Source organism: Sciurus vulgaris (genome assembly GCF_902686455.1).
Source record: "Sciurus vulgaris genome assembly, chromosome: 10".
Taxonomy (NCBI): Eukaryota; Metazoa; Chordata; class Mammalia; order Rodentia; family Sciuridae; genus Sciurus; species Sciurus vulgaris.
In genome coordinates, this window is record NC_136470.1 from 134,475,217 (window position 1) to 134,501,481 (window position 26,265).

At 39.1% G+C, this 26,265-nt stretch overlaps 1 long non-coding RNA gene across 1 annotated transcript; it reads right to left on the bottom strand.

The window, feature by feature from the left end:
• Nucleotides 1-8,957: 8,957 nt before the first annotated feature.
• Nucleotides 8,958-23,840, bottom strand: LOC306670327. Its single transcript, XR_013766381.1, has 3 exons — nucleotides 23,521-23,840; nucleotides 15,679-15,721; nucleotides 8,958-15,117 (listed from the first exon to the last, which is right to left on the bottom strand). It is a non-coding gene; the product is annotated as an uncharacterized lncRNA (long non-coding RNA).
• Between the last annotated feature and the right edge of the window lie 2,425 nt (nucleotides 23,841-26,265).

The window sequence follows — 26,265 nt, forward strand, 5'->3', positions numbered from 1 at the left end:
TGAATGATCTAAAAAAATTACATCCACTTTTCATGAAATGAAAACCACAGGACTTCATAAATTCTTCCTTTGTGGAGGACAAGTTGGTGTATCTGAAAGCATGCTTCATCTGTACAATATATAAAAACAACTCAGCCCAGGCTGGGCTAGCCAGCCACGGCAAGGAGATCCCACTGTGCAAAGCTGAATCCCGTGCAGGCAGTTCCAAGATTATTTATTGCGCCTAGGTGTTTACGGGAAATGAAGGCAACTAATTGTGCATAATCATTTTTCAAATGGCTTCCACACCAAAAATGTCCACTAAATTCAGCACTACATGATTTTTCTAGCTCCCAATCTCCAGCTTATGTTGATTTATTCTGGGTGCAACCTTCCAAGTCTTGCACAGGACCAAGCACTTTGCTAGACACACTTACACGCGTTACATCGTCCAGTCTGCAGCACAGTCCTCCCAAGCACCTCTCCTGTCTTTGTAGATGCAGAGGCTGCAAGCCAGAGACATTAAGCAACTTGTTCAAAGTCATACAACCCTTAGTGACCAGACTGGGTTTTGAGCTTCAGTGTGTTTGACTTTAGAGACTAGATTTTTTCCACTATATCATGCTATCTCCAGGAGGATTCTGCTTAAGGTACCTCAACTATTACACATTTAAAACAGTCAGAATAATTAGACTGAATTCTTAGCTTTCTTTTACTTCTGCTTAGGAAAAGGATACAGGAACAAGCTGGGATGACCAGTAATGGAAACCACTAGGGATTCAATGAATTTCATTCCTGAGACATTTTGCAGAATGACCAAATTCACTGCATTACATTGCATTTAGAAAAGTTTGTAAGTGTGCATGGGTAGATAATTTCAGATAATTGTTTAATGGAGTCCTCCTCATCAGCCTCTGTTGGATGCCCATCCTCCGCCAGGAGCCTTTTCTGAATCCACGCTAACATTTGGAAGTACCTTGCTGGCTTTTGAGTTACAATTACATTTTTTTGACTTTCGTTTCCTTTCCATTTTCTCCTTAGAGAACAATATTGCATGTTTACAGCCTAGTACACAGTCTTCTATGTTTTTTCCCAGGTTCCTATAACTTATGAAATGCACAAGCCCAGGAAGGAACATCCACACCTTTCATTCCTTATCTTACGGTACAGGATTCTGTGTTCTTCTTGTACAATTATTGGATTTTATCAGACCTGCTTTTCTCCATTCCACTCTTCTCACTCCATATTACCCAGGGCAAACCCTCCAAGTCTGCTCGTATCCTCTCTGACACATTATTCATATAAACAATGTTAATCTGTTTTCACCAGATTCAATACTGCAACAATAAATGTCCATGCAAGTATATTTTTATTAGCTGGTGTTTTCGTTTTAATGAACGACATCACCAGGAACTGTAGGGAGGAGGTGTAGCATTAATTTTAACAGGTGTTGTCACATTGTTTTCCAAGAAGGTTGTAACCACTCACACGACCAGCTGTAGTGTATGAAGGCAAGGCACTCTCTTCTCTGTGTTCCTGGCAGAAATCATTGTTTTAAGTTTTGTCCTGTTAATGGGAGTAAAATGATACGTCTGTTGTTTTAATTTTCACGTACTTGTTAGCAGGATCTTTGGACATCATTTAGAATTTTTTCACCTCATGGAGTATATATATTGTGTATTATAAATAGTAACCTCTTAAACCTTTGTTTAAAAAAATAAATTTTTTTTTCTTTTTTTTTTAAAACAAAAGTCTGTCATTTATTTACTATCATAAGGGTGTATGGAAGAAGTTTTAAATTTCGTTTAGTCAAATAAGTCTATCTTCCTTTTAAAATATCTGTGTTTTGTCTTGGTTAAGAAGTTTCCCCTCCATTGTTATTATTCTTCAGGGAGTCCTGTTAGTCAGCTTTTTCATTGCTGTCACTAAATGACCTGACCAACACAACTGTAAAGGAGGAAGGGTTTATTTGGGGCTCACGGTTGTGGAGGTCTCAGTCCATAGAAGGCTGGTTCCATTCCTCAGGGCTTGAGAGAGGCTGAACATCATGGTGGGTCAGGGTGGTGGAGGGAAGCAGCTTATACCGCCACAGTGATCAGGAAACAGAGAGAGAGACTTCACTCCCCAGACACAAATGTATATAGCCCAAAGCCATGCCCCAATTCCCACCTCCTCCAGCCACACCCCACCTGCCTCCAGTTACCACTCAGTTAATCCCCTCAGGGATTAATTCACTGATTGGGTCAAGACTCTCATAACCTGATCATTTCCCTTATAAACCTTCTTGCATTGTCTCACACATGAGCTTTTGAGGCACACCTCACATCCAAACCATAATATCCTCTAAGATTGTTAGAAACTTATTTTTTTAAAATGTTTAAATTTTTAATCTGAAAATTTAAGAAATAGCATAGGAGAGGGAACCATTTTTTTTCTAGAGGGACAGCAATTCTGGGCATCATTTACTAAACCCACCATCATCTCCTGCTGAAGTGAGACATGGAGCTTTGCTTTGTAGTATATTCAGGAGCCGCAGGTGATGGGAAGCAGGAAAAGGCTCTCCCAAGGTGGCATCCGGGAAGCCCAGGATACAGCAGGATCAGAAGGCCACTCTCACCTCCTGTCACCCCTCTTCCCTGGAGCAGGCCATACATCCAAGGAAGGCCTCTCTCTGGACTTCTTCCCCCCTTCTCCTGTCAAGACCCACATGTGACAGGTGTCCTGCCTGGTACCCAAGGAGGAGGCATGTCCATCAGAGACACCGAGAAGAGCTTATAAAAACGGACCTTTCTGAGTTGCTCCCAGTCTGTCATCATTAGATGATTTTCCCTTATGTGAAATTATACTTCCACTCTTCATAAAACCTACGCATCAAAATATGGACTTTCCTCTTGTTTATTTAGGTCTTCCTTTCTGAAGTCTCCTGTGTCTTATAAAACTTACATTAAATAAGTATGTATGTTTCTCTTGTTAATCTATCTCTTATTTTAGGGGTCTCAGTCATGATCCTAGAGATGGGGATGGAAAGAACTCTTTCTCTCCTATGCTGGAATCTCTTTCTGGAAATTTCACATCTTTTCATTTAGGATTCTGTATTATCTAAGAAGCACAGTGGCACCACTTTCCTTGTAAACTTTGTCTCTAATCAAATACAAATTGACAATAAGAAGAGACAGGAGTATAAAAACACAAGAGTGCGATAATTCCTGTCCACAGGGACTTAGTTACCCGAGTTATCTATGGTTTTATATCAGAAGAAGTGAACCGAGTGTAGAGTCCACATGAGAAGAACCTTACTGAAGGGGAACCAACATAGTCCTTGAAATGAAATTCATACCAGAACTTAGGAGCTGTTATGGTCTGAATGTGAGGTGTCCCCAAAGCTCGTGTGTGAGACAATGTAAGAAGGTTTATAGGGGAAATGATCAGGTTATGAGAGTCTAGACCCAATCAGTGAATTAATCCCTGAGGGGATTAACTGAGTGGTAACTGGAGGCAGGTGGGGTGTGGCTGGAGGAGGTGGGCATTGGGGTCGAGGCTTTGGGTGTGTATTTTGTATTTAGCCAGTGGAGTCTCTCTCCGCCTCCTGATCATCATGTGAGCTGCTTCCCTCCACCACACTCTTCTGCCACGATGTTCAGCCTCACCTTGAGCCCCAAAGAATGGAATCTGCTGTCTAGAGACTGAGACCTCTGAAACTGTGAACCCTCAAATAAACTTTTGCTCCCCCACAATTGCTCTTGTAGGTCTTTGAGTCACAGCAGCGAAAAAGCTGACTAAAACACGAGCTCTGAATAGGTCACCACCCACACAGATCCACCTAACTTTGTTGAAATAAGGAAAACAAACAAACAAACAAAATTCATGTTGCTCTTACAGCAATGACCACTGAGAATACATATTTAAATACTTAAAAGTAAAATCCAACAAGGATTACTTAATTCTTCACAACTTGATCTGAAATATATTTATTTGTACTTTTTAGAATTCCTATATTACCTTGAAAAAAATTTTTTTTTTTTTTTTTATTTATAGCATTTTGAAATAATGCACTAGAGTGTAGGCATCTTCCTAAATGGGAAGACAGGGTTAGTTCCTACGTGTTTGCTCCTGTACAATTCCTGCAGAGTGTGGGAACAGGAGAGGCCGCGCCCCGAGCTTCACCCTTGTTGGTTCTTTTCTCTTGTAACCTGCGAGACTGACTGACGACAATCGGTAGGAGAGGTACCCACCACTGCTCCATTAACGGATCTCACCAGAACGAGGTTTCATTACTGTGGATATTGGATGAGGCCCTGCCAGAAGGCTTTCAATACCCAGAGGATAAGATGTGCCTGGGCCCCCAATTAGGTGCAGGTGTCTTTGAGCAACAGCTCCAGGTTTGCTGGGATGTTGACACTGAGGCTGGAGGAGCCCTGATGGAGACACTTCCCTGGGGTGACAAATCCATAATTGCACTTAGCAGCTGTGGGCTATCTTGATGAAGGCCACCTTCTGTGATTTATCACCCCGCATATTTTTAAACAGGGGCTCTTCTCATTGCAGTCAGTGGAGGTTTCCAGGAGCGACAGGGCAGGCTGGCTTCATTTGTTTTGTGAGATTCACTGAGATCACATGATAAGCAAAAGCGTCCAGTGGTTTTGTTACCACATAAAAGTAGAGTAGTTAGTCTGGTAGAGACCTGGGATTGGAGGTCCGTGGATGTCAGGCTGGGATGTTTTCCTGCTGGTCTTCCGGTATTCTTAAAGTGTTTTAGTTAGCTTGTTCACTGCTGCGACGAAAAAACAGGACAAGAAAAATTAGATGAGGAGAAGGTATTTTGGGCTCCCAGTTTCAGAGGTCTCAGTTCCCGAACAGTTGACTCCATTCCTTGGGACTCAAAGAACATCATGGCAGAAGAGTTTGGTGGAGGAGAACAGGTCAGGACGTGGCCACAAATCAGCAGACAGAGCACTGCTCTCTCTCACCCTGAAGACGCTCCCCCAGCACTTCACCTCCTCCACCACAGCCTGTCTGTCCACAGTTACCATCCAGTTAATCCTGCCAGGGGATCAACACTGGTTAGTCAAGGCTCACCGCTCAACCATTTTGCCCTACATCCTTTGGCATTGACTCACATATGAGCTTTTGGGGGACAACTCAAATCTAAACCTTAACAAAAAGTTCCCATTTTTATTAAACCCTCCCCCACCAGACACCCAACCAAGAAAATGTACTCGCAGTTCACTGCCCTGGGTCCCAGATCTCCCTAACCTTGAGGAGTTTTTCCAATCCAGGAATCTTGCCTATGGCAAAAGAGTCAAATGTAGCACACCAAAAGACTTAACATAAAAATCAGACACACACACACAAGCACACACGCACACCACTTTGTGAAAAATTCCAAGCTATGGAAAAATACATGACTTACCACACCTAAACTAAATATTGTGCGAATGGCATACACCCATGTGTACCAATTTCACCATTTTAGAGTTGAGTATAGTCTATTTCACTATTTTAAAATTTTGCAAATTATATTTCTAGGGCAACAGAACATGGCAGGGGTTCAGAGAGTAACACCAAGTGTTACCATCCCAGGATGCAAACCTGGCTCCCCAGCTTACTGCCTGTATGACCTTGGACTAATTAATTAACCTCTTCCTGCCTACACTTTCTTGCCTGTGAAGTGGAGTGGACAACTACCTACTCACAGGGTTATTATGAGCATTCAATCAAATACACTATGTGGAGACCTTTGCTATTTTAATTAAAAAGAAAAAGAGCACTCTTTAACCCACCAAGGGACTATAGGTTATCTTAAGATCACTTTTAGTTTACTTAAAATCAATTAAAGAGCAGCTTACTTTAGTCCTCATCTATTTATTAAAACAGGTGATATAGATAACATTTAATAGCACTTTAATGAAAAGTAATAAAACCTTGATTTTTCAAAGAACTGGACTGTTTATCCTAGGTTGTTTGTCTTTGGATATTCTGGTTTCTCACATTAATGAGTTGAGTTAAAAGCAGGCTAGAATTTCACTGTTTGGGGATCTTTACATCTCACCCTGTGTTTCCTTCCAAAGAGTAAAATCGATGGGTTATCAACACACCTGAAAGAAATCTGAGAGTTCTGGGGGCTCCCACACGTGAGGCAAAGATGAAATCATCTTCACATTATGCAGGAAGAAAGCAAGAATTTAAAGCCTCAAGTTGCCCATCGATTCTAGTGTGTGATCTAGAATGTGTGATTCTCAAACCTGGAAGCATATCAGAATCTTTTGGAGACCGTAAAAATATAGCTTCCAGATCACGTCCAACCTAAGGAATCAGTGTCACCAAGGATGTAGCCCTGAAACACATGCTTTATAAATTTCTTCCAGTAGTTCCTATACAGAGAGATACTGAGAATCAAGAACCAATTATATCATTTTGTTGACATATGTTTTATTTAGGAATAACTTTGGATTTACAGAAAAGTTGAAAAGTTAGTACTGAGATTCCCATATACTATGACTGTGTATCCCATAATGTTACAGTTTTATATAAGTGCCATGGTATGTTCATGAAAATCAAGGAATTAACAGGAGTTACTGTAAACAAATCTTGAGGCTTTATTCAGATTTCACCAGGTTTTTCATTAAGTGTCCTTTTTTTCTTGTGCTGGAGTCCAATACAGGTTACTATAATACTTTAAGTCATCATGTTTCCTTAGTCTTATTGTTAGTCAGCTTTCTGTCACTACAACAAAATGCCTGAGATAATCAGCCTATAAAAGAGGAAGGTTTACAGTGGCTCACACTCTTGGAGGTTCTAGTCTATGATTAGTTGGCCCACTGTTTGGGGCCTATGGTGGGCATCAGGTGGTAGTGAGAACATGCAGTAGAACAAAACTGCTTGCCTCTTGGCCAGGAAGAAAAACAGAGAAAAGGAAGGAGCGGGCTTCCTACCAGACCCTCTGCTCCTGAGGACCTAAAGTCTGCCCCCTAGGCCTGACCTCTCAAGACTTCCGCCATCTCCCAATAACAGACAGGGGGCCAACCCTTTAACAGAAGATCCAAACTACCATCTCCGTTGGTCTGTGGCAGTTCAGCTTTTCAGCACTTTGGGAACCGTGAAGAGCTCTGGTCACATTGTTCTATTGCATGTCCTCAGTGTAGAATTTCTCTTACGTTTTTCTTTGGTTTAGACTGGGGTCATGTGGTTTGGAGGATAGGAGCATGGAGGCAAAGAGCCGTTCTCAGGCCATCCTATCAACATCCCTGTTCACTTTAATCATCACCATCACTTGGCAAAGGGAGCAGCTAATAGACCATTCAACTGTAGAGTTACCCTTTTCCTGTTCCCATACTCTGCTCTTCGGAAACAAGTCTTCAAGTCCAGTCAGGAGTTGAGTGTGTGATACAGCAGAAGTTAAGCCTCACTCCCAGGAGGAGGGGATTCAGTGACGGTTCATGATCGGAGTATTACGCCAAGAAAATCACAGTTAGTTAAAAACACCAGAAGGAAGGAGACCAGTTCCAAAATTAAAAACTAGAAAAGATAAGGACCTGAAAAAAATCTGAGGTATTGATGAAGATGAGACTATCTCTAGATAGTGCAGTGGAAGTGAAAGAAACCATGGATAAAGGTTAGAAACAGGGAGAAGAAGAAGGAAACATGAGATATCCTATGGAGGGGAGTCCTGAGCTACCAGGGAAGGAAGACACATCAAGCAACAGAGACCAGGAAGCCTTTGTCTGAAGCATGCAGAGTTCCAAGTTCAGGGTAGGTATGTTGAGCAAGCAGGTAGAAATGGCATTGTAAAACAACTTCCTCTTAGGATTAAGGACCTCTAGGGCCCACTCCACAGTGCCTGGCTGCTGTTTCCAGGTCTCCGATCGCACACAAGGAGAGTTGCCGACTCCTAGGAGCAAGGCTCAAGGTGCGGACCCTGGTTGAGGGAGAGGTAAGAGGGCACATCCCAACATAGGTTGGGACCACCCCACCCTAAAAGCAAGGCTTGACGTTTGCTCAGTGATCACCACTTCACTGTAAATAGCATGAATCTGCCTTCATGCTTCACCAGGAAGACTCGGGGCCTGTTGTTAACAACACAATTACCTGGTGGATAGAGCCTCCAGAGGTTTTCATTACCTATGTACACTTGTCAGCTTGGCATCGTCGTGATCAAAATATACAACATACACAACCGACAGGAGGAAGAGTTGGCTTTGGCTCATGGTTTCAGAGGTTCGGTGCTGGGTGGGCTGGCTGCTTTGCTCTGGGACTGGGGTGAGGCAGAACATCGTGGTAGAAGGGTGTGGTGGAGGAAAGAGGCTCAGCTCCCAGCAATGAGGAAGCGGCGTCAGAGAGACAGGAAAGGGCTAGAGAGGAGACGAACTCACCCAAAGCCACCTACTTCCTGCAACAAAATCCCACCTCTTCATTTTCCTTTCAGCCTTCAGTGAGTTAACCTCCTTTGAGCTCAAACACTGAACCTGTGAGATTTGGGGCACATTCCAGATGTAATCCATCACACTAAGTCAAGAAATAACCCTCAAATAGCTGAGATTTTGCTTCTCTCTGCTTGGGAACTGATGATAAACCAGGACACCCTCATTGGGGTTTCCAGTTTGCATTTCAAATAGGAAGGGTGTGCATTAAAACTGAGCCTGGCCAAGCTTGGCAGCACTCCTTCATTGGACTCCCCAGAAAAGAAAAGAGGAATGCTGGCCAAACATCCGGGCTGTTGAAGGCGGTTGGGAAGGATACCAGGAATTTTGAAATCCCAAGGTGGAAGGCAGCTGAAAAAGGGATTCACTCATGTGCCCTCCTTCGCCCTGGTAAAGAGGTAGGGAGGTGATAGGAGAGGGGAGGCAGAGGGTTCTCAAAAATGGTCCCAGGGAGATGAGGCTTTTCTGTTTTTCAAATGGGATCATTTTAGCAGATCCTTCCGAGCAGGAAGGCGTGTGGCACCTTCTCAGCTTTGCACTCTTAATGATAATCCACTCGTACAGACCATTTTAATTTCTAAACAATAAGAGAATATGAGATGGCAGTAGGTTGTGATTTAGCTATGAGATAGGTGATCCCCCCAAATTCAAGTGTAAGACAATACAGTTTGAGGTGAAATGATCGAGTTATGAGACTTTTAACATAATCAATGACTTAGCCCCTGGAATGCATTAACTGGGTGGTAACTGTAGGCAGGTCACTGGGGATGTGCCCTTAGGGTAGATATTTTGTCCCCAGTGAACAGAGATGGCTCTGCTTCTGTGGTGCCATATCCTGAGCTGCTTCTCTCTGCTACGCCCTTCTGCCATGATATTCTGGGTCATCTAGGGCCCAGAGCTATGGAGTCAGCTGTCCATGGACTGAGACCTCTGAAACTGTGTCAAAAAAACCTGTTCCTCTTCTAACCGTCCTTGTATGTCTTTGTGGTCACAAAAGGTAACTAAAAGTATTAGGTAGATAGAATTCAAGACATTTTTTAAAAATGTCTTGTCCTATTCTTTTTGTTTTATACAAACCTTTTGTGTTTCTTTCCTTGTCCTCATTTATCATCTTAGTTTTTGTTTAACATCTTACTTCGGTTTGCTATTAGCAGGATAATATTAAATTTATTTAGCAAGAGGCTTTGATGAATGTAGAAATTACAGATTTTCTGGTTGGCTTTCCCTAGAAATATCTAACGTCAGAGTATGGCTTACTATTCGAAAACTTTTAATGAGAATTGCCTGCTTCGAAAGCAAATGAGAACACCTTCCTGAGGGAATTATCACCTTCTTCCCTGACTGCACCTTGTGTCCACTGGAGGCCCGCCTTCTCTTCCTCTTCCAGAAGCTGCTGGTCCCATTCATCACGGTTCTCCCCTGCTAAGTAACACTGCCCCCTGGTCCAGCCATCACCAGACACCTAAGTCCACCCCGCCACCTCCTTTGCATTCACCATTCACTACTTGAAACTTCTGGTGATGTCTTTTCCCATTCTGCTAATTCCTGTTTTCACTTGTTACTACATTTTATTTCTGCCTGTTTCTCTCTGGGATGATTATGAAAGTGTAACTCTGCCCTTAAACAACTGCAGAGGATAACTTACCACCCACTTCTTTAAAAACCCAGCAGTAACTAAAAAGGATTAAGACAAGTGAATAACGGATCGACTGAGGGCCATTCAGCTCTTTCGGCTTAGACCTGTGCTTTTTAATCCTTCTGTGGTCATGGACCCCTTTGAGAATCTGCTGAAATCTAGCGACCTTTTTTCAGAAAAATGCATGGGACTGTAAGCACGCAGACGTCTGGGTCTGTGGAGTTTATGAACAAGATGAAATGTGGCTTCTCCAGGAAGAATAAGTCAAAATAAGTATCTCTGAGCTGCATCATTGGGGTGGTTCTAGAACTATTTTTAGAGAGCGAATCCCTAAACTAAGGCTCACAAGGCACATTGTGAAACACTCCAGGAACACCCAAGAAACTCATTCACATTTTAAAGAGAGAAATGGGGAGTTTGTCCACAGATTAGTCAGCTTCAGAATCCCCTCTCTTAACCCTATGGTGGAAGGGTTTTCTCAGCGAGGGAGGTCACCACTTTTTAAAATTCCAAGTATCCCTCTCCTCAGCACCACTACCGCACCGAGGGTGGATGGGTGGGGTCTTTGCCTCACAAATTCAAAGAATGAAATCCCTGGACACAAGGGTGAGAGCCAAATATCAGGATTTACTAGAGTAACAGAAAGAAGGAAATCAGCGCTCCTGAAGAGGGAGGGGTCCAAGAGAGGGTTGCCCGTGGTGTCTGTTGTTTGGGGTTTGTATGGGTTTCACCTGTTCCTACAGGGATATAGATTAGGATAGAGAGAGGGGGGCAATCAAGGTTTGCCTTCTTCAGAAAATCTGGAGAAAAATGATTTCTAAAGTCTTAATCAGCACAAGAGTTGGGGAGAGAGTCTCCTGGTGCAAGAGGAAATATCTTTTAGGGTTGGTGGTGTCTAGGGCTGTTAGGGAACTGTCCTTGTGGTTAAGAATAGCTGAGGTCAGAAGTTTGATACCCCAATTCTCATGTTCCTTTTCTTCTCCGGCCCTTTTCCTGGGTGCCCATGGGTGGTGTATCCTTATCTCCTACTCTCCCTTTTCTTCCTTGCTCACTTCCCCTCAGTTTTCCAAATCCACACTACGTTTTAGTTCCTCCAGTTATTTTGTTTGTTTCTGTCTTCTGCCTATGGAAGGGGAGAGCTGGACACACAGCAGATGCTCTGACTCTTGTTCAATGGGGACAGATGACGCTAACCCTCCTTGTATTGTCTGCTAGAAGACTCCGGATAAAATTCGAGTTCATCATTACAGCATGTGCAGAACTTTGTGGTGTACGTTTTTTATATTCACCTGATTTCTGGATTCATCTTTTTTTTTTTTCCCCTAATTTTCAGTGTTCTTTTGTCATGTTCCATCACACATTTTGTATTTTGGTATGTCCTATATAATTCGTAAACTCTTTTAAATTGGTTGTTCAAGGAATCATGGGATGAAGGCAACCGTTTTTTTTTTCTTTTTTACTGTATCACTCTATTTTTTTCCTGTTAGTATATTTAAAATATTTCTTCCACTCTTTTTTGCTATATCCGACTTTTTTTTTTTTTTACCATATTACCTAACATATACAGAGAGAAACATAAGACCTAACATGTGGGTGAGTAAATGTAGCATTCTGTACATATGTATGGGTAAGCGCTCTTAATCTGTGTTATTCAACCCAGAGTAACCCAACTTATATGTGGGCTGTGGGGGATAAATTTCTGAATATTTATCTTCCAAGAAATTTTTTTCAAAAAAATGAAGAAACATGTAAGTATATAATCACAGCTGCACTAGAACATTTACACAGAGAAAACTTTTTCTAAATTTAGCTAAAAATCCAGTTTTCTAATATTATAATTAAAACGGTCATCTCATTGTGCCTGTTCTTTGACTCTGTTCTTATTCATCTCCACCGATGTGCCCCTAACTTCACAAAGAGAGAGCAAGTGCATGCTGTAGAGGAGGAAAGCTTTATCCTCTATCCTCTTAGGGTCTCTGGCTGGGCCTGACACTAGTGGGGAATCCTGTTGGAGTCCAGGTTCTCAGAATCCTGAACAAAGAATTAAGTAAGACATGCAGAAATAATGCAGGCAGAGCATAAAACTATTGAAAATGAAATTGAACGTGAGAGTAACACTCTGCAAAACAGAGCGTTCCCAGGGAGAGAGCCAGCTCAAGGCTCCATGTCTGGGCCAGACTTATCTTAATGCCCAGCTGTGCTTGGGCTCCTCCCTGTGAATCTGATGGAAGATCTTGCCTTATTTCTTCCCTGGTTACTTTATTTTCACTTAATTAGAATACAGAACTTGTGGTGGGAGTTGCCGTGGTGATAAGCTTTCAGTGGTGGAAGTGTCACGATAGTGGATCTTATAACAGGAACATCACGACTCAGCCACCCTGCGCTCCAGCTGGCATTTTTCTTGTAGCCTGCTTCTGCCATCTGGACATTCCTGAACTCCTACCTCAGGTCTAAGAATTACACAGACAATCAGACATTTGAGCAGGAGAAAGCGTACACCTTTTATTTAGTAAAATGTTAAAATGTACATGGCAGTCCTACCATGAGACTCGAGGAGACTGAACCAAGCACTTCTATGTGAGGTTGGACTAAGCGTGGTAGATCGCGACAACATGACATGACAAGACAAAGGGGTTTTGACTAGGACAATGAATGGCAAAAGTAACTTGGAGGATAAAGACAAGTGGGGCCTTACGGATTTCTCCTGGGCCTGTCTCTTGGGCTCGACTCCCAGACTCGGGAGCTAAGCATATCTTCCTTCCTCCACGAGCAGGAAATGCACCTTCCACTCCGAAGTTCATCCCTGCTTTTGGGGGAAGAGCAAAGGCAAGTGCCCCTTTCAAAGTTCTTGAACTCAGAATAAAAGGTATGCTAGAGTGGTGGGTTTTGAGATGGTGTGTTCTGAAATCCTTCAACGCCAACAGGACTTTCATTTTAAGACCTGTGTTTTCGCTTAAAAAATACACAGGAAGTCAATTTTCTAATCCATTTGATTCAAAATGGTATTTTTAAAATTAATTTTTAATGAATGACATAAAAATTGTACTTGTTTATGGAGTACTGTGCGATCTTTTGGATACATGTATACAATGTGTAATGTTCAAATCAGGCTAAGTATATCTAGCTCCTAAAATATTTATCATTTCTTTTTGGCAAAAACACTCAAAATTCTTCTATTTTTTTTTCAATATATAGTACATTATTGTTATCTATTGCCACCATGCTGAGCAATAGAACCTATTTTTCCTATATTACTATAACATAATGCCTGTTGAAATACTACTTAAATAGTTTTTAAAATTACTTATATGGGGGACAAAATGAATTGTCCATCACTGTGTGCCAGGCAGATCCAGGACTTGCGATATTGACCATGCACACCACTAGAGAAGAATCTAAGGGTAGGTGAAACCAGAGGTCACCAGACGCAGGGGTAGAATATCGCCATATATGCCAAGTTTGCTTTGAGATTTCTAAAGTACTTCTACTACTGAAAATGGTTTTTAAATGGTTTGATTTAATCTGTTTTTGCCTGACAATATCCTTCTGGACCCAGGACCAGTGTCACTTTGCCCAGGGCAATGACCCATTCTCTAACTCCCACCACAGGAAAGTGACAGCTTCTCTTGAAAAATAGGTCAACTAATAGCTACTGAGATCATAAAAAGTGAAGGAACTGATTGAAGAATACAAAGTAGGGAACTCGTGTTTATTGACTTTCTACAGCATGCAGTATGTTTCATAATGATCTTAATGCCACACCAACTCCTAGAGACTTCTATTGTTATCTCCAGTGGAGAGAAAAGTGAGCTAGGTATGTTCAATGATGGGCCCTAACACATACTGCTAGAAAGTAGCAAAGAGTTAGAGATGTGAGTCTCTTTAATTTCAAAATGTATGGTTCTCTATTACATTTAGGCCAGTTCTTTGATCTCCATAGCTTTTGTTTCATATAAGAAAAGAAAACCAAATCAACCTACTTCCTTCTAAAAGCAGAAATGCCAATCAGGATTGATATTGATATTTTGTATTTTGGAATTTTTATTTTCAATGAAGGACTCACTTTTTAAGCCAGCTTTTACTTATCTGCAACAATTTTGCTTTACACCATTTTCCACCTTTCAAGAAGTAGCAGAGCAGAGAAGAATGGAAATAGGGGGAAAAATTGCTGCTTCACATCTTTTAGCCACAAGCCCCCTGGGCAGCCTCAGAGGTCCCCAGAAGCCCTATACCTCACGTGCATTTTGGGATGACTGCTAGTTGAGTAAGTCTCATGGAACCACATTAATTTTTATGGTATTTTTAAAATGTATTAAGGAAATATTCCCAGTTAAAAATCAAATTTAAAGAAATGAATTCAGAGTAGTTTTTGGACCTTGAGACATTTAATGGATACTTAAAGTATAACTGATAAGCATTGTAACCAGGAATTATTTTATTTCAGAGAGTGGTTTTAGGGATGATAAAGATTGGGGATATCTAGAAATAACAAAAAAATTTTAAAAAAATGAATTTTGTTCCACGTGGTCTCCAGAAGTAAAAAAAATTTACTTTTGCACCACAGTGCATTTTATCTACCTCTGCAAACATTTGAAGTACATGGTAGATTTAATCCCATTAATCTTTGGAAATATGATGAGTGGTTCGATTTTTGATTTTCATAATCAGCTGTTTCAGCTTTCAGATATTATTGCCTTATAGGGACATCTGCTGGTAGATAAATAAAGGTCTGAAACAATAAAGTAACGTCTGAGTGTTTGCTGGGGCATCGCTGAGCCTGTAGCCTCCCACAGTCTGCTTGGGATAGTGCGTGGCTATTACCATAAAATATCGTATCATCTCATGGTCCAATCTTTCTCAGGTCGCCAAACACTTCCTCCATTCCACCTGTGCCTTGTTACCACAGAAGAGTCACACATCTATTATATTCTATTTATTTAGTTTGCAAACTGACTATATATTATCTTGGAGACCTCAGGCTCTGGAAACTTACATGCTCTGGGACAGATGACATAAGAATCACAGAACTTGGAATATAATATGCCATTTCCTGCTCCGTTATGTGCCTTGGATTCCCAGGTCCCACTTGAAAAAATGAAAGAAGGAAAAAAAAAATAATAACAACACTGCTTCAGTTCCCAAATTGCAAACCCAAAGTAAAATCAAGTTGATGATGCTACAAACTTCTTAAACTTCAGGACTCTGAGTTTTAGGAGGGAAAACTTCTCAAATTTATCATTAAGTTAAAATGCTCCTCTTCCACTCCGTTACACAAGGATTGCCAGTAATAATTCCTTGCAGGCAATTAATTACTATCTTTAAAAAAACGATGACTTGGTGAGAGTAAAGAACAGTAGTATTATTTCTTCTAAACTTAATCACCACCAGAAGGATGGAAGTTTGTTTCTTTCCTTTGGTATTTTATTGAACAGGGATTATCTTCATATCCATCTTTGGAAAGGCAGCATTGCGTTAAATCATGTATTACAGACTTCAAATTAAATTGCCCATAAAAGTCAATATTACCAAGAAGTACAGTGTAGCAGCTTATTCACGCCACTTCTTTAAACTCAGCACACATTAATGTGCTAATGCCCCGGGGATAAGAGCACCTGCTTTCCCAGGGCTTTCCCTCCTAGTATTTACCTGTGTGTGTTTTTAGAAGCCTGTTTCATCCTCGAAGGCATCCCTGCCAAAAGAAACCATATCATCATTAACTAATTACAACTACATAATAGCTTTGCACCTTCTGACAGGTTAACGCACATTCTGTTCAAGAGTTGAAGGCTCAAGAAAGACTAATAAAGCTACGATTCTCACAGATCCTCAAGTGCCAAGATGGAAAACAGACTCTTCAAGAATTTTTACCACTCAGGTATCTTTCTTTTTCCCTCTTGCCCCGCTGTGTTAAAAAGTGTGTGGATTCGTATTAACATTTTTAAACTAATTCGATTCGCTTTCCCTGGTGTTGTCCCATCGTAAAAGCATACAATCTACTGACATTCATGCTTTGACATACTGAAGTCGTCAATTTGGGCTGTTTGTCTCCATACCAATGAGCATGGCGGCTCTCAGATCTGAAAAGGAGAAAAACCAAGGCAAGAGAGGAAATCCGGTATTTTCAAAGGTAGTCTCGTTCATTCAAAAACCTGAAAGGAAACACAAAGGCATGCCTGAAATGGTACACAACAATATTGTCACTAGAGAGCTTCCGAGCCTAACTGAAAAATGATATTGGAAGGTTAACACAAAATTAAATCATCTACTTTGTATCTTACACAAAGACTCAAATAATTTTGACTATGGCATTGTGTTTTATTGTTCCCAATGTACTCATGTACATTCCACCAAAATTCTTCTGAAAAGCAAAGAGAAAATTCCTTGCTAAAGTCTGTCATTTAGTAAGCAAAGACGATTAAAAAATTGTTCCACATTTTTGTATGCATTATAGACTTAAAGCTCTTATAATTGACAGCAAAAAGAATCAATGAGGGACAAACATGAATGTAAACTACAGGATGCTTATTTTTCTTAATTTACTTATTGTAGCTTGAGAGTATTTTCCCCCTAATTCGATTACCATGAAACTTCATTTGAAAAGGTTTATAAAATTGGCCAGTTTGTTGCTAGAGAAGTGAGGAAAGAAAGTGGGCATAGCAAAGATGTTTAAGAGGCTTTGCACTAAACATTGGGAACCAATTGCAATATAATAAAAACTAAATTATTTAAGAGATTCCTTTTTGCAACTGGGGTGTGGAATAATAATTTTTTAAAAAATGACAATTCATTTTTTCTTGCCAGAGACAAATGAATCATTGTTTAGCAGACCCCAAAAGGGAATCAAAAAAGAAAGGAAGATAAAATTCAAAGGTGAAATGCAATCCATACATTAATAGATAGGATTAGTATCATAAACCACAAAAAAATGAAGAAAAAACTTAAATTATTTACCTTTCTAGTTCAGCACAAATGTCCTACAGCTAATTATCATGAGATATTGCCTAGAAATTAACCAGTCATGTTGTGTTTCTATCTCCAGATTTACAATTAGTAATGCTATTAATGTGGTTCCTGTACTTAGCGTTACTAATTATATTGCTATGAACTAATGGTGTTAAAAATAGCAATAGCCATCAACTACCAATTAATGCTTAATGAGAGCATATAAACCTTGGCATTGTAATGAATTTCAAAATTATTGTTGCTTGTGTTCCTTTTGTAATTGTGCAAAAATGGGTGTAACCAGTAACCACTGAAGTAGGGCATTGATTGAAAACATAGTTACCACAACATTGCAGGAAAATCAGAAAAAAGAAATGGTTCTTTGAAGAACCATATTTATATATACACATATATATATATACAGATACATATACACATACATATATGTATATATATACATACATATGTGTATGTATATAAAATACATAGAGAGGACTATGTATTTATATTTATATTTATACACTTACACATACATATGTATATGTGTGTGTACACACACAGAGAGAAAGCTCTATGTATGTATGTATATAAATTACATAGAGAGGACTATATATTTTATATTTATGCACTTACACATATATATGTGTATGTGTGTATACACAGAGAGAGAGAAAGCTATGTAGATATAGTCCATTTTAACATTAGATTTCAATACAAGTGTTTTGGGGAAGTTTATTTTCTAGTCATACAATATAAAAATTGAAAAAAGCATAATTTGTAAAGATATTATTTCAAATTTACAAATAAAAGATTAAAAGTTTAAACATGTTTTGAAGATGAATTTTCATGGAAGAATCAGCCAGCAAAACAGAATATCTCAGAAGTTAAAATATAAGATAGGAAAAACCTATATTAGCTAGGTTAAGCGAGGCTGTGCTGTAGTAACAAACATCCACCTAATTACTTAACATACAGAAATATATATTTTGCTCACATTACATTTCAGCAGTCACTCAGAGATCTCAGGAACTCAGTTTTCCAGGAATCCATGTTTCAAGAGATACCATCTCGTCATGTTTTCCCATTATCTTCAGAGAGAACTTGGAAAATTTGTGTGTGATCTATTACTTTCATTCAGAAGTGACTTGCACTGCTTTTACATTTCATTGAAAAAAGTCATATGATTGTATCTTAAGTTTAAAAATGATGGGGAATGATATCCAGAAAGAGAACGGGGATACTGGTGAACAAACATATGTTTTAGTGCTTTTACTGTGTTTCAATAACTGCAGCAAGAAGACTGTCTAAAACAAAGAACTGTACTGGAAAACTTCTTAGAGGTGGGAAAACATTAATGGAATACCAGTTCATCCTTCTGAGTTTGTGGATATCTTCTTTGACTTTGTCACTAAAAAAATCATTTTCTTACAATGGGATAGTGATATTTTCCTACTAGCACACAGTGCTAATGTTATATTAAACTCAAATTTACCTTTTCAATTTGTACTTGGCTTATTAACCTTTGATCCTAGTCAAAACCGCAGTGGATTTCTAGAATAAGAAAGACTAGAGGTCACCATAGGGTGGAATAAGGAAAAGAGGAATCCATCCAATGAAGAGACTAATGATGAGCACCTGTACAGAAGGAGGCTGAGGGACATCCACAACAACAGTGGCAGTCAGACACTAACTAGTGTCAGAGATCAGAACATGTCACCCCTAACTATGACTGAGAACGAGTTCGGGATGTGCTGCTGCCACATGTATCAGTACATCACTTTGGCATACTGGTTATTTTGAGGTGCAGGCACTCGAAGAACAGCACACACAGGGAGAGACTTTCTTTGAACTCCCCTTATCTACCTAGAGACAGATCCTTCCCAAAGGACATCGATCAGTTGTCTTAAATCCTCTCCCTGGGAGTTCCATGTATTGGGGAAGGCTGACTCTTAGTGCAGAAGTGGAAGCCAGAAGCCAGCACAACACTCTGACAAACTTTGTCACACACTGTGGGGTCTCCCATCACTTCTTCCAAGGGCCCATTCATCTTTCTCAAAAATCACCGACTCTCCTCCAAGTGAGCTGTATCTCCCTCCACTTCCCTTATTGAGATGCTACATAAGCTTGTAAATCTCACAGCTTTTGGAAGAATTAACATTTTTTTCCTACAACGTCCCTGTGCAAATAATGTTAACAATTCATACAGTTGTATACCTTTTCTCCCTTTTATCTGTTGTCGTTTTTTTCATAGATCCAACTATCGAACCTAGGAAAAAAAGTAATAAAGTATTTCTTCCCCTACAGAAGATTGAAAGAGACACAAGAGAAGACTCACAGGATTTAGCCACAAGGCTTACAACTCTACATTTTGTTTAAGGAAAAAGATAAAATATAGTATCAGTACTGAAGTAAAGACATGCAATGCAGGCAGAGAAGGCTTCACAGTAAGGGGTCCAGGGGGGTCCAGTTCAGACTCCCACTGTCTCCCATCTTTAGAGCTGTCCCATTGCATTTTCTCTCTTGGATCTGGATGCTTCAACCCAAGTGTGGAATGCCTCAGAGAGAGGAGCCCAAAGGGAGCCTTGGTTGGGTCTTATGCTTCACGGGTTAGGTAGGCACACTACTGCTCTGATTAGCCCCAGAGGCAGTCCACCAGCATTGCACCCAAACTAGGTGCAAACCATCAGTCTTGCTGTTAATCATGACCTGTACTAAGGAGGTGGCATGAACTGTGCTCAAACTTGTCCTGGAACCATGTGATAAAATAATAGCATCCATTATGCCCTGTTTCATGTCACGGCCCCAAGTCAGTGACATTAAATTGTATCTCTTATGAAAAAGCCCAGAGCAATCCCAATCTAGAAGGAAATTACAGCACAACATTCAAATATATTGCACAAAAAGCTAAGGACATGAACTCAGAAGAACATCTACATTATTTATTCCAATGAACCCAGCAGAAGAGGGTTTTTGTTTGCTTCTTGTTGTTGTTGTTTAATTAGTACTAGGGATTGAACTCAGGGGCACTTTCCCACTGAACTATAGTCCCAACCCAGCTCTTTTTAAATTTTATTTTGATACAGGCATAATTTCTCCTTTGGTCACTATCCTTGTGGGTAGCACATTGACCCACAGCTTAGAGACTTAAGACAACCATTCCATTAGATTGTCTGAATTTAGGTTTGGGAATTTGAAAAGAGTACGTCATAGTGGAGCATCTATTTTGTCTAGAGCATCGGCTGGAAGGACTTGACAGCCTGAGTCTGGCATCATCTCAAGCACTCGTGGGTTCTCGTGTCTGACGGTCGAGGCTGGCTGTCAGTCAAGACCTTGGCAATGCTCAGACAGAAAACATACACAGAGCACCAATGCCCCCTCTGTGGTCACTTCTTCACAGCAGGCTGACTCAGATTTCTCAAACAGTAAGTACCTCAGGGCTCCAAAGGTGAATGTTCAAAGAAACAGAGTAGAAGTACTCATTTTTTGAGTTCTGGAAACTGGTCCTGTATGACTTCCACTGTGTTCTCTTGGTTACTTGGAGTCTCAGGGCCTGATTCCAAGGCAGGGATAGCACACAGAACTCATATCTCAATGGGAGGAATAACAAAGCATTTGGGGACTATGTTTTAAACTGGTGACATTTGCCTGCAACAAAACGCTTTTATGTTTGACTTCTAGTCTTAAATTTAGATCCTATTTCTCTAGATACCTAGGGTAAGACCCATATACTTGCTTTCTTTGGAAGTTTACAATTAAAATCAACCTAAATAGTTCTTTCATTTCTTTATTTTTTTCAGGTATTGAGTAGTGAAACTGAATACCTGGTGGGCTACAGCAAAGTCTACCAAAGGTCCTTCAGAAGAATTATTAAAAACTGCTAGGACAAGATCAAAAATGTAAGTGTGGAATTCCTAGGTAACCATGATTACTGAAAACTGTTGTTGAGTTTATGTAAGTTTTCTTCCAGAGAAAAAGCAGGAAAGTTCAATAATCATGAGTTGAATTCATTTATTTAATGATACACTAGACTTGTACAGTAGACAAGTATGAAATGAATGACTGACATTCATTTTGTGCTCAGGACTATTAAAAAGGGCAAAATGTAGAGCATGTTTATATTCTGATTGTATATGATCCCATAAGTGGGTTCCATCATAAAACAATGCTTAAACTTTGACGAGAGAAATACTTATTTTATATAGCTACAGTTAGAGGTTAAAGACTTTCATTTTATTTTCCAAAAATCTGACGGCATTGAAATTTTCTATAATCGAGAAAGAAAGAAGACATTGCAGTTTTAAAGACAATCATAACATATGCGTTGAATTCATCATTGTAAGCTACATCTGTATTTAGATTGGTGTAAAAGTTTACTTCGGTTAAATTATATAGTGAATTAGATTGCCTTTATATTTTAAAACAGCTGAGTATGCCAAAATGAATCTCACCTTTATATATATCCACAAGACATTAATTTAAAAAAATACTATAAATAAATAGAAGAAAGAGAATAGGGGAGGTAAAGGGGAAGGACCTGGAATGGAATTAAAGCAAATTATATTTCAAATTGTATAATTATGTCAAAATGAACCCTGATATTCTGTATAACTAAAAGGAAGTAATTTTTAAAATGCAAAAGAAAAAAACCTCACTCCATCTCAAGTCTATATGGCATTTAAACTTGAAAATAAGTCATAAATAAAAATAGTGTCCTTCATTTGGTAATAAACTTGATTTTAACAACAACAAGAAAACACCCTACTCTACTTTGAGTTCCATCATTCAAGAAATAAATCCAGAAATGATTTAACTAATTCACATTCTAACCTAATTCCATGAAGGACAAGCACAGGAAATGATAATTAAATTTTTATCAGTTCTCATACAGGGAATTTGAATGGACATTTGACTTATTTTCACCAACTAACATATTCGCGCTGAACTTTTACTCAGTATCCTGAATGGGATGAGAGTTTACTAAGGGTGACGTTGGTCTCCTCACCATCCAGGATTTAGCACAATGAATGGATTAGCTCAGAGTCGAATTGAATGTGCACACTCTTTTATTCTTTCCTTCCACTCTTGGGTTCATGGGCCATTCTACCCACACCAGAATAATGTTCTGTGTGAGCTAGAGTGTCTCTGGTTTTGCTTTCCTTAAGTTTGAATTAAAATGACATAATTTTACACAAGATGTTGATAATTCTACAATTATATGATGAGTTATGTGCCTCTAACTTAAAACATCAGACCTTGAAAATCAGAGGGAAAATCTGCTTATAGAAAATAAAAGTATCAAAAACTTCAGAGAAAATTCCTCAAAAACAAGGTATAAGATCTATACAGACAAAACTAAAAGACTGAAAATTTTCTTAAAGAGCTTGACTATGTTTTTTTTTTGTTCTGCTCTTTGATTTTTGTTTGTTTTTCGGTACCGGGGATTGAAATCAGGGGCACTCGATCACCGAACCACATCCCCAGACCTATTTTGTATTTTATTTGGAGACAGGTTCTCACTAAGTTGCTTAGTCCCTCACTTTTGTTGAGGCTGGCTTTGAACTTTGATCCTCCTGCCTTAGCCTCCAGAGCCACTGGGATTACGAGTGTGTGCCACTGCACCTGGCTTGACCATATTTTTTAAATAAAGATTTTATGTTTTAAAAGGATAGATATATGACAGAAATAGATACACATATGTATATAAATAGATATAGATAGCTAAAACTATTTATAGTTCTATACATAAGTAGATATATGACAAGGTCAAACAAAATTATATTGGAGTTGATATAATTATACTAAAGTTCATATGGAAAGTAAAAGTATAGGCAAATAAAAGATCATATTTGAAGTAGAACTTAGAGGGCAGGGTTGGACATGCCTTACTAAATCCCAAAACATACCATGAACCTGTTATAGTAAAATTCTAGTTATGAGCACCTAAATAGAAAAATAAATGACTAGAAGATAATTAAAAATTCTCAAACAGAAAAGAATATTTAGGAACACAGTAAATAACAAAAGCATTTTATTTCAGATGCATTATAAAAGTTAGAGCCTCTACTTGAAACCATTTTCAGACCAAAACAACAAAAGAGCTGTCAATTTTAGAGAAAAAGTTGAAAAGTAGTACAAAATATTTGCTTGATATTAGAATGAAGCCAATCATGAAATTCAATAAAATGAAACTCAAGGAAGTATAAGAAGAAATTTATATAATTATCTAAGGTTTAAAAATCACGTATCACAATAAATACCTTAAAAATCTGCAACATGCAAGATAATAGGTTAACAGCTATGAAGTTATGAAAATGCTTACAAAACAAGTAAGAAAGGAATCACAGAAGAGATAATACATATGACAATAAGCTTAAAATGAGATTCTCAACCTTGCTGGTGATCGGGAAAATGCAAATTTTGAAAGTACAGAGCATTATCTTTTTAATTAAAAAAAACTATGTTAGCATTACTTGAAGGAATGTGAGCTCATAAAAACTTTTATAAAGTAACCTGGAAATACACATAGAAACAAGAAAAAAAACCCACCTTCGGTGGCCCCGTCTCAGGACTTGTGAGGGTTCATGCTGGAGACCAAAGTGCCACTGAGGTACAGGGACATATGGAGGCAGGTGTTCCTCCCAGCTTGACAGAGCACCAGCAGCACTCTGCCGGAAAGTACTAAGTATAACATCCTTTAACTCCTCTGTAGGACAAAAGCGATTGAGTAGCTTCCAGAAAGTCAGAATTCTATATCGTGTCTGGTGAGGCCTCCAGGCTATATTACATTAAAAAGTCACTTTCAAACATTCCTCTTCTAGAATCCTATATCTATTTAAAAAGAAAGGGAGAAAGGAAAGACATGGATAAAGTTCATATAAACTTTTAAAAAATGCCTGGAAAGACCACACGAGGGGGATGACTCTGAAGGAGCAGACTGAGGACCAATCAAAGGCTAGAATGGATAACGTTTTTTTAAATCCCTTGCTTTTTGCCTTATTTACCTGACCAGGGCAGGGCGGCAAGAGGCTTTCCCAGCATACCCAGCCCGGAGTTCCGCACCCAGCGGTGGGTCCCCGTCCTCAGACCCAGGGCAGCCCAGCTCCATCTAGTGGCAGGCCCTGTCCACAGCAGGCTTCTCAGAGTAGGCCCACCTAGTGAGAGGCTTTCTGAGCACACTCATCCCCCAATCCTGCAACCAGCAGCAGGCCAGGGGCAGCTCTCTTCTGAAACACTGCATTATCAAGTTCCTCCAAGACTTCAGGCTACTGAAGTTAAGAGGTGATACACTGGAAATCTACAGGGACACTATAAGCCAATAAAGGAAATCTGGAATATCTCAGAGTCCCACTGACATCTGACCAATATGAGAAAACAAGGGAAGAAAATGTCCCAAACAAACCTAGATGATATGTCAATAAAACCCAATGACAGTCTGGCAGAAGAAATGTCAGAAAGGGAGTTCAGAATGTACATAATTAAAACAATCATGGAAGCAAACGAGGAGATGAAAGAGCAAATGTAGGCATTAAATGATCACACCAATCAACAGTTAAAAGAACAAATATGGGAAGCAAAAGATCATTTCAATAAAGAGTGAGAGATACTGAAAAACAAACAAATAGAAATCCTTGAAATGAAGAAAACAATAAAGTAAGTTAAAAACTCCATAGAAAGCATAACCAATAGGATAAAACACCTGGAAGACAAAAACCTCAGACATTGAAGACAAAATGTTTAATCTTGAAAACAAAGTTGAACAGAGAAGATGGTAAGAAATCATGAACAGAATCTACAAGAACTATGGGATATCATGAAAAGGCCAAATTTGAGAATTATTGGGATAGAGGAGGGCACAGAGAAACAAACCAAAGGAATGAACAATCTATTCAATGAAATAATATCAGAAAAATTCCCAAATCTGAAGAATGAAATGGAAAATCAAGTACAAGAGGCTTATAGGACTCCAAATACACAGAATTACAAAAGACCCACACCAATACATATTATGAAAATACCTAACATACAAAATAAAGACAGAAATTTAAAGGCTGTGAGAGAAAAGAATCAAATTACATTCGGGGGAAACCAATAAGGATATCAGCAGATTTTTCAATCCAGAACCTAAAAGCTGGAGGGGCCTGGAACAACATTTAGCAAGCACTGAAAGAAAATAGATGCCAACCAAGAATTTTAACCCAGAAAAACTTACCTTCAGATTTGGTGATGAAATAAAATCCTTCCATGATAAACAAAAACTAAAAGAATTTACAAAAAGAAAGCCAGCATTACAAAACATTCTCAGCAAAATATTCCATGAGGAAGAAATGAAAAACAATGATGCAAATCAGCAATGGGAGAAACTGGCCTAAAGGAATAGCCAAATAAAGGAGAAACCAAGTTGTGTCAAAAAACAAACATGAGCCAAATGACTGGAAATACAAATCATATCTCAATAATAACCCTGAATATTAATGGCCTGAACTCATCAATCAAAGTCATAGACTGGCAGATTGGATTAAAAAGAAAAATCCAACAATATGCTGCCTGCAAGAGACTCATCTCATAGAAAGAGATAACCAGAGATTAAAGGTGAAAGGATGGGAAAAAATCATACCATGCACATGGACTCAGCAAAAAAGCTGGAGTATCCATCCTCATTTCAGATAATGTGGACTTTAAGCCAAAGGTAGTCACAAGGGATAAAGAAGGACATTTCACACTGCTTAAGGGAAGTATAAATCAGCAAGACATAGCAATCATAAATATCTATGCCCCAAACATTGGCTCATCCATGTACATCAAACAAATTCATCTCAATTTCAGAAATCAAATAGACCACAATACAAGTAATACTAGGCAATTTTAACACACCTCTCTCACCACTGGATAGATCTTCCAAACAAAAATTGAATAAAGAAACCATAGATCTCAATAACACAATCAACAATTTAGACTTAACCGACTTATATAGAATATACCATCCAACAAAGAACGAATACACTTTCTTCTCAGCAGCACATGGATCCTTCTCTAAAATAGACCATATTTTATGCCACAAAGCTACTGTCAGCAAATACAAGAAGATAGGCACACTACCTTGTATTCTATCAGATCATAATGGATTGAAATTAGAAATAAATGACAGAAAAAAAAAAACAGAAACTTCTCCAACACCTGGAGATTAAATAATACGCTATTATATGATGAATGGATAACAGAAGAGATCAAGAGGGAAATAAAAAAAATTCTTAGAAGTAAACGAGAACAAAGACACATCAGATCAAAATCTAT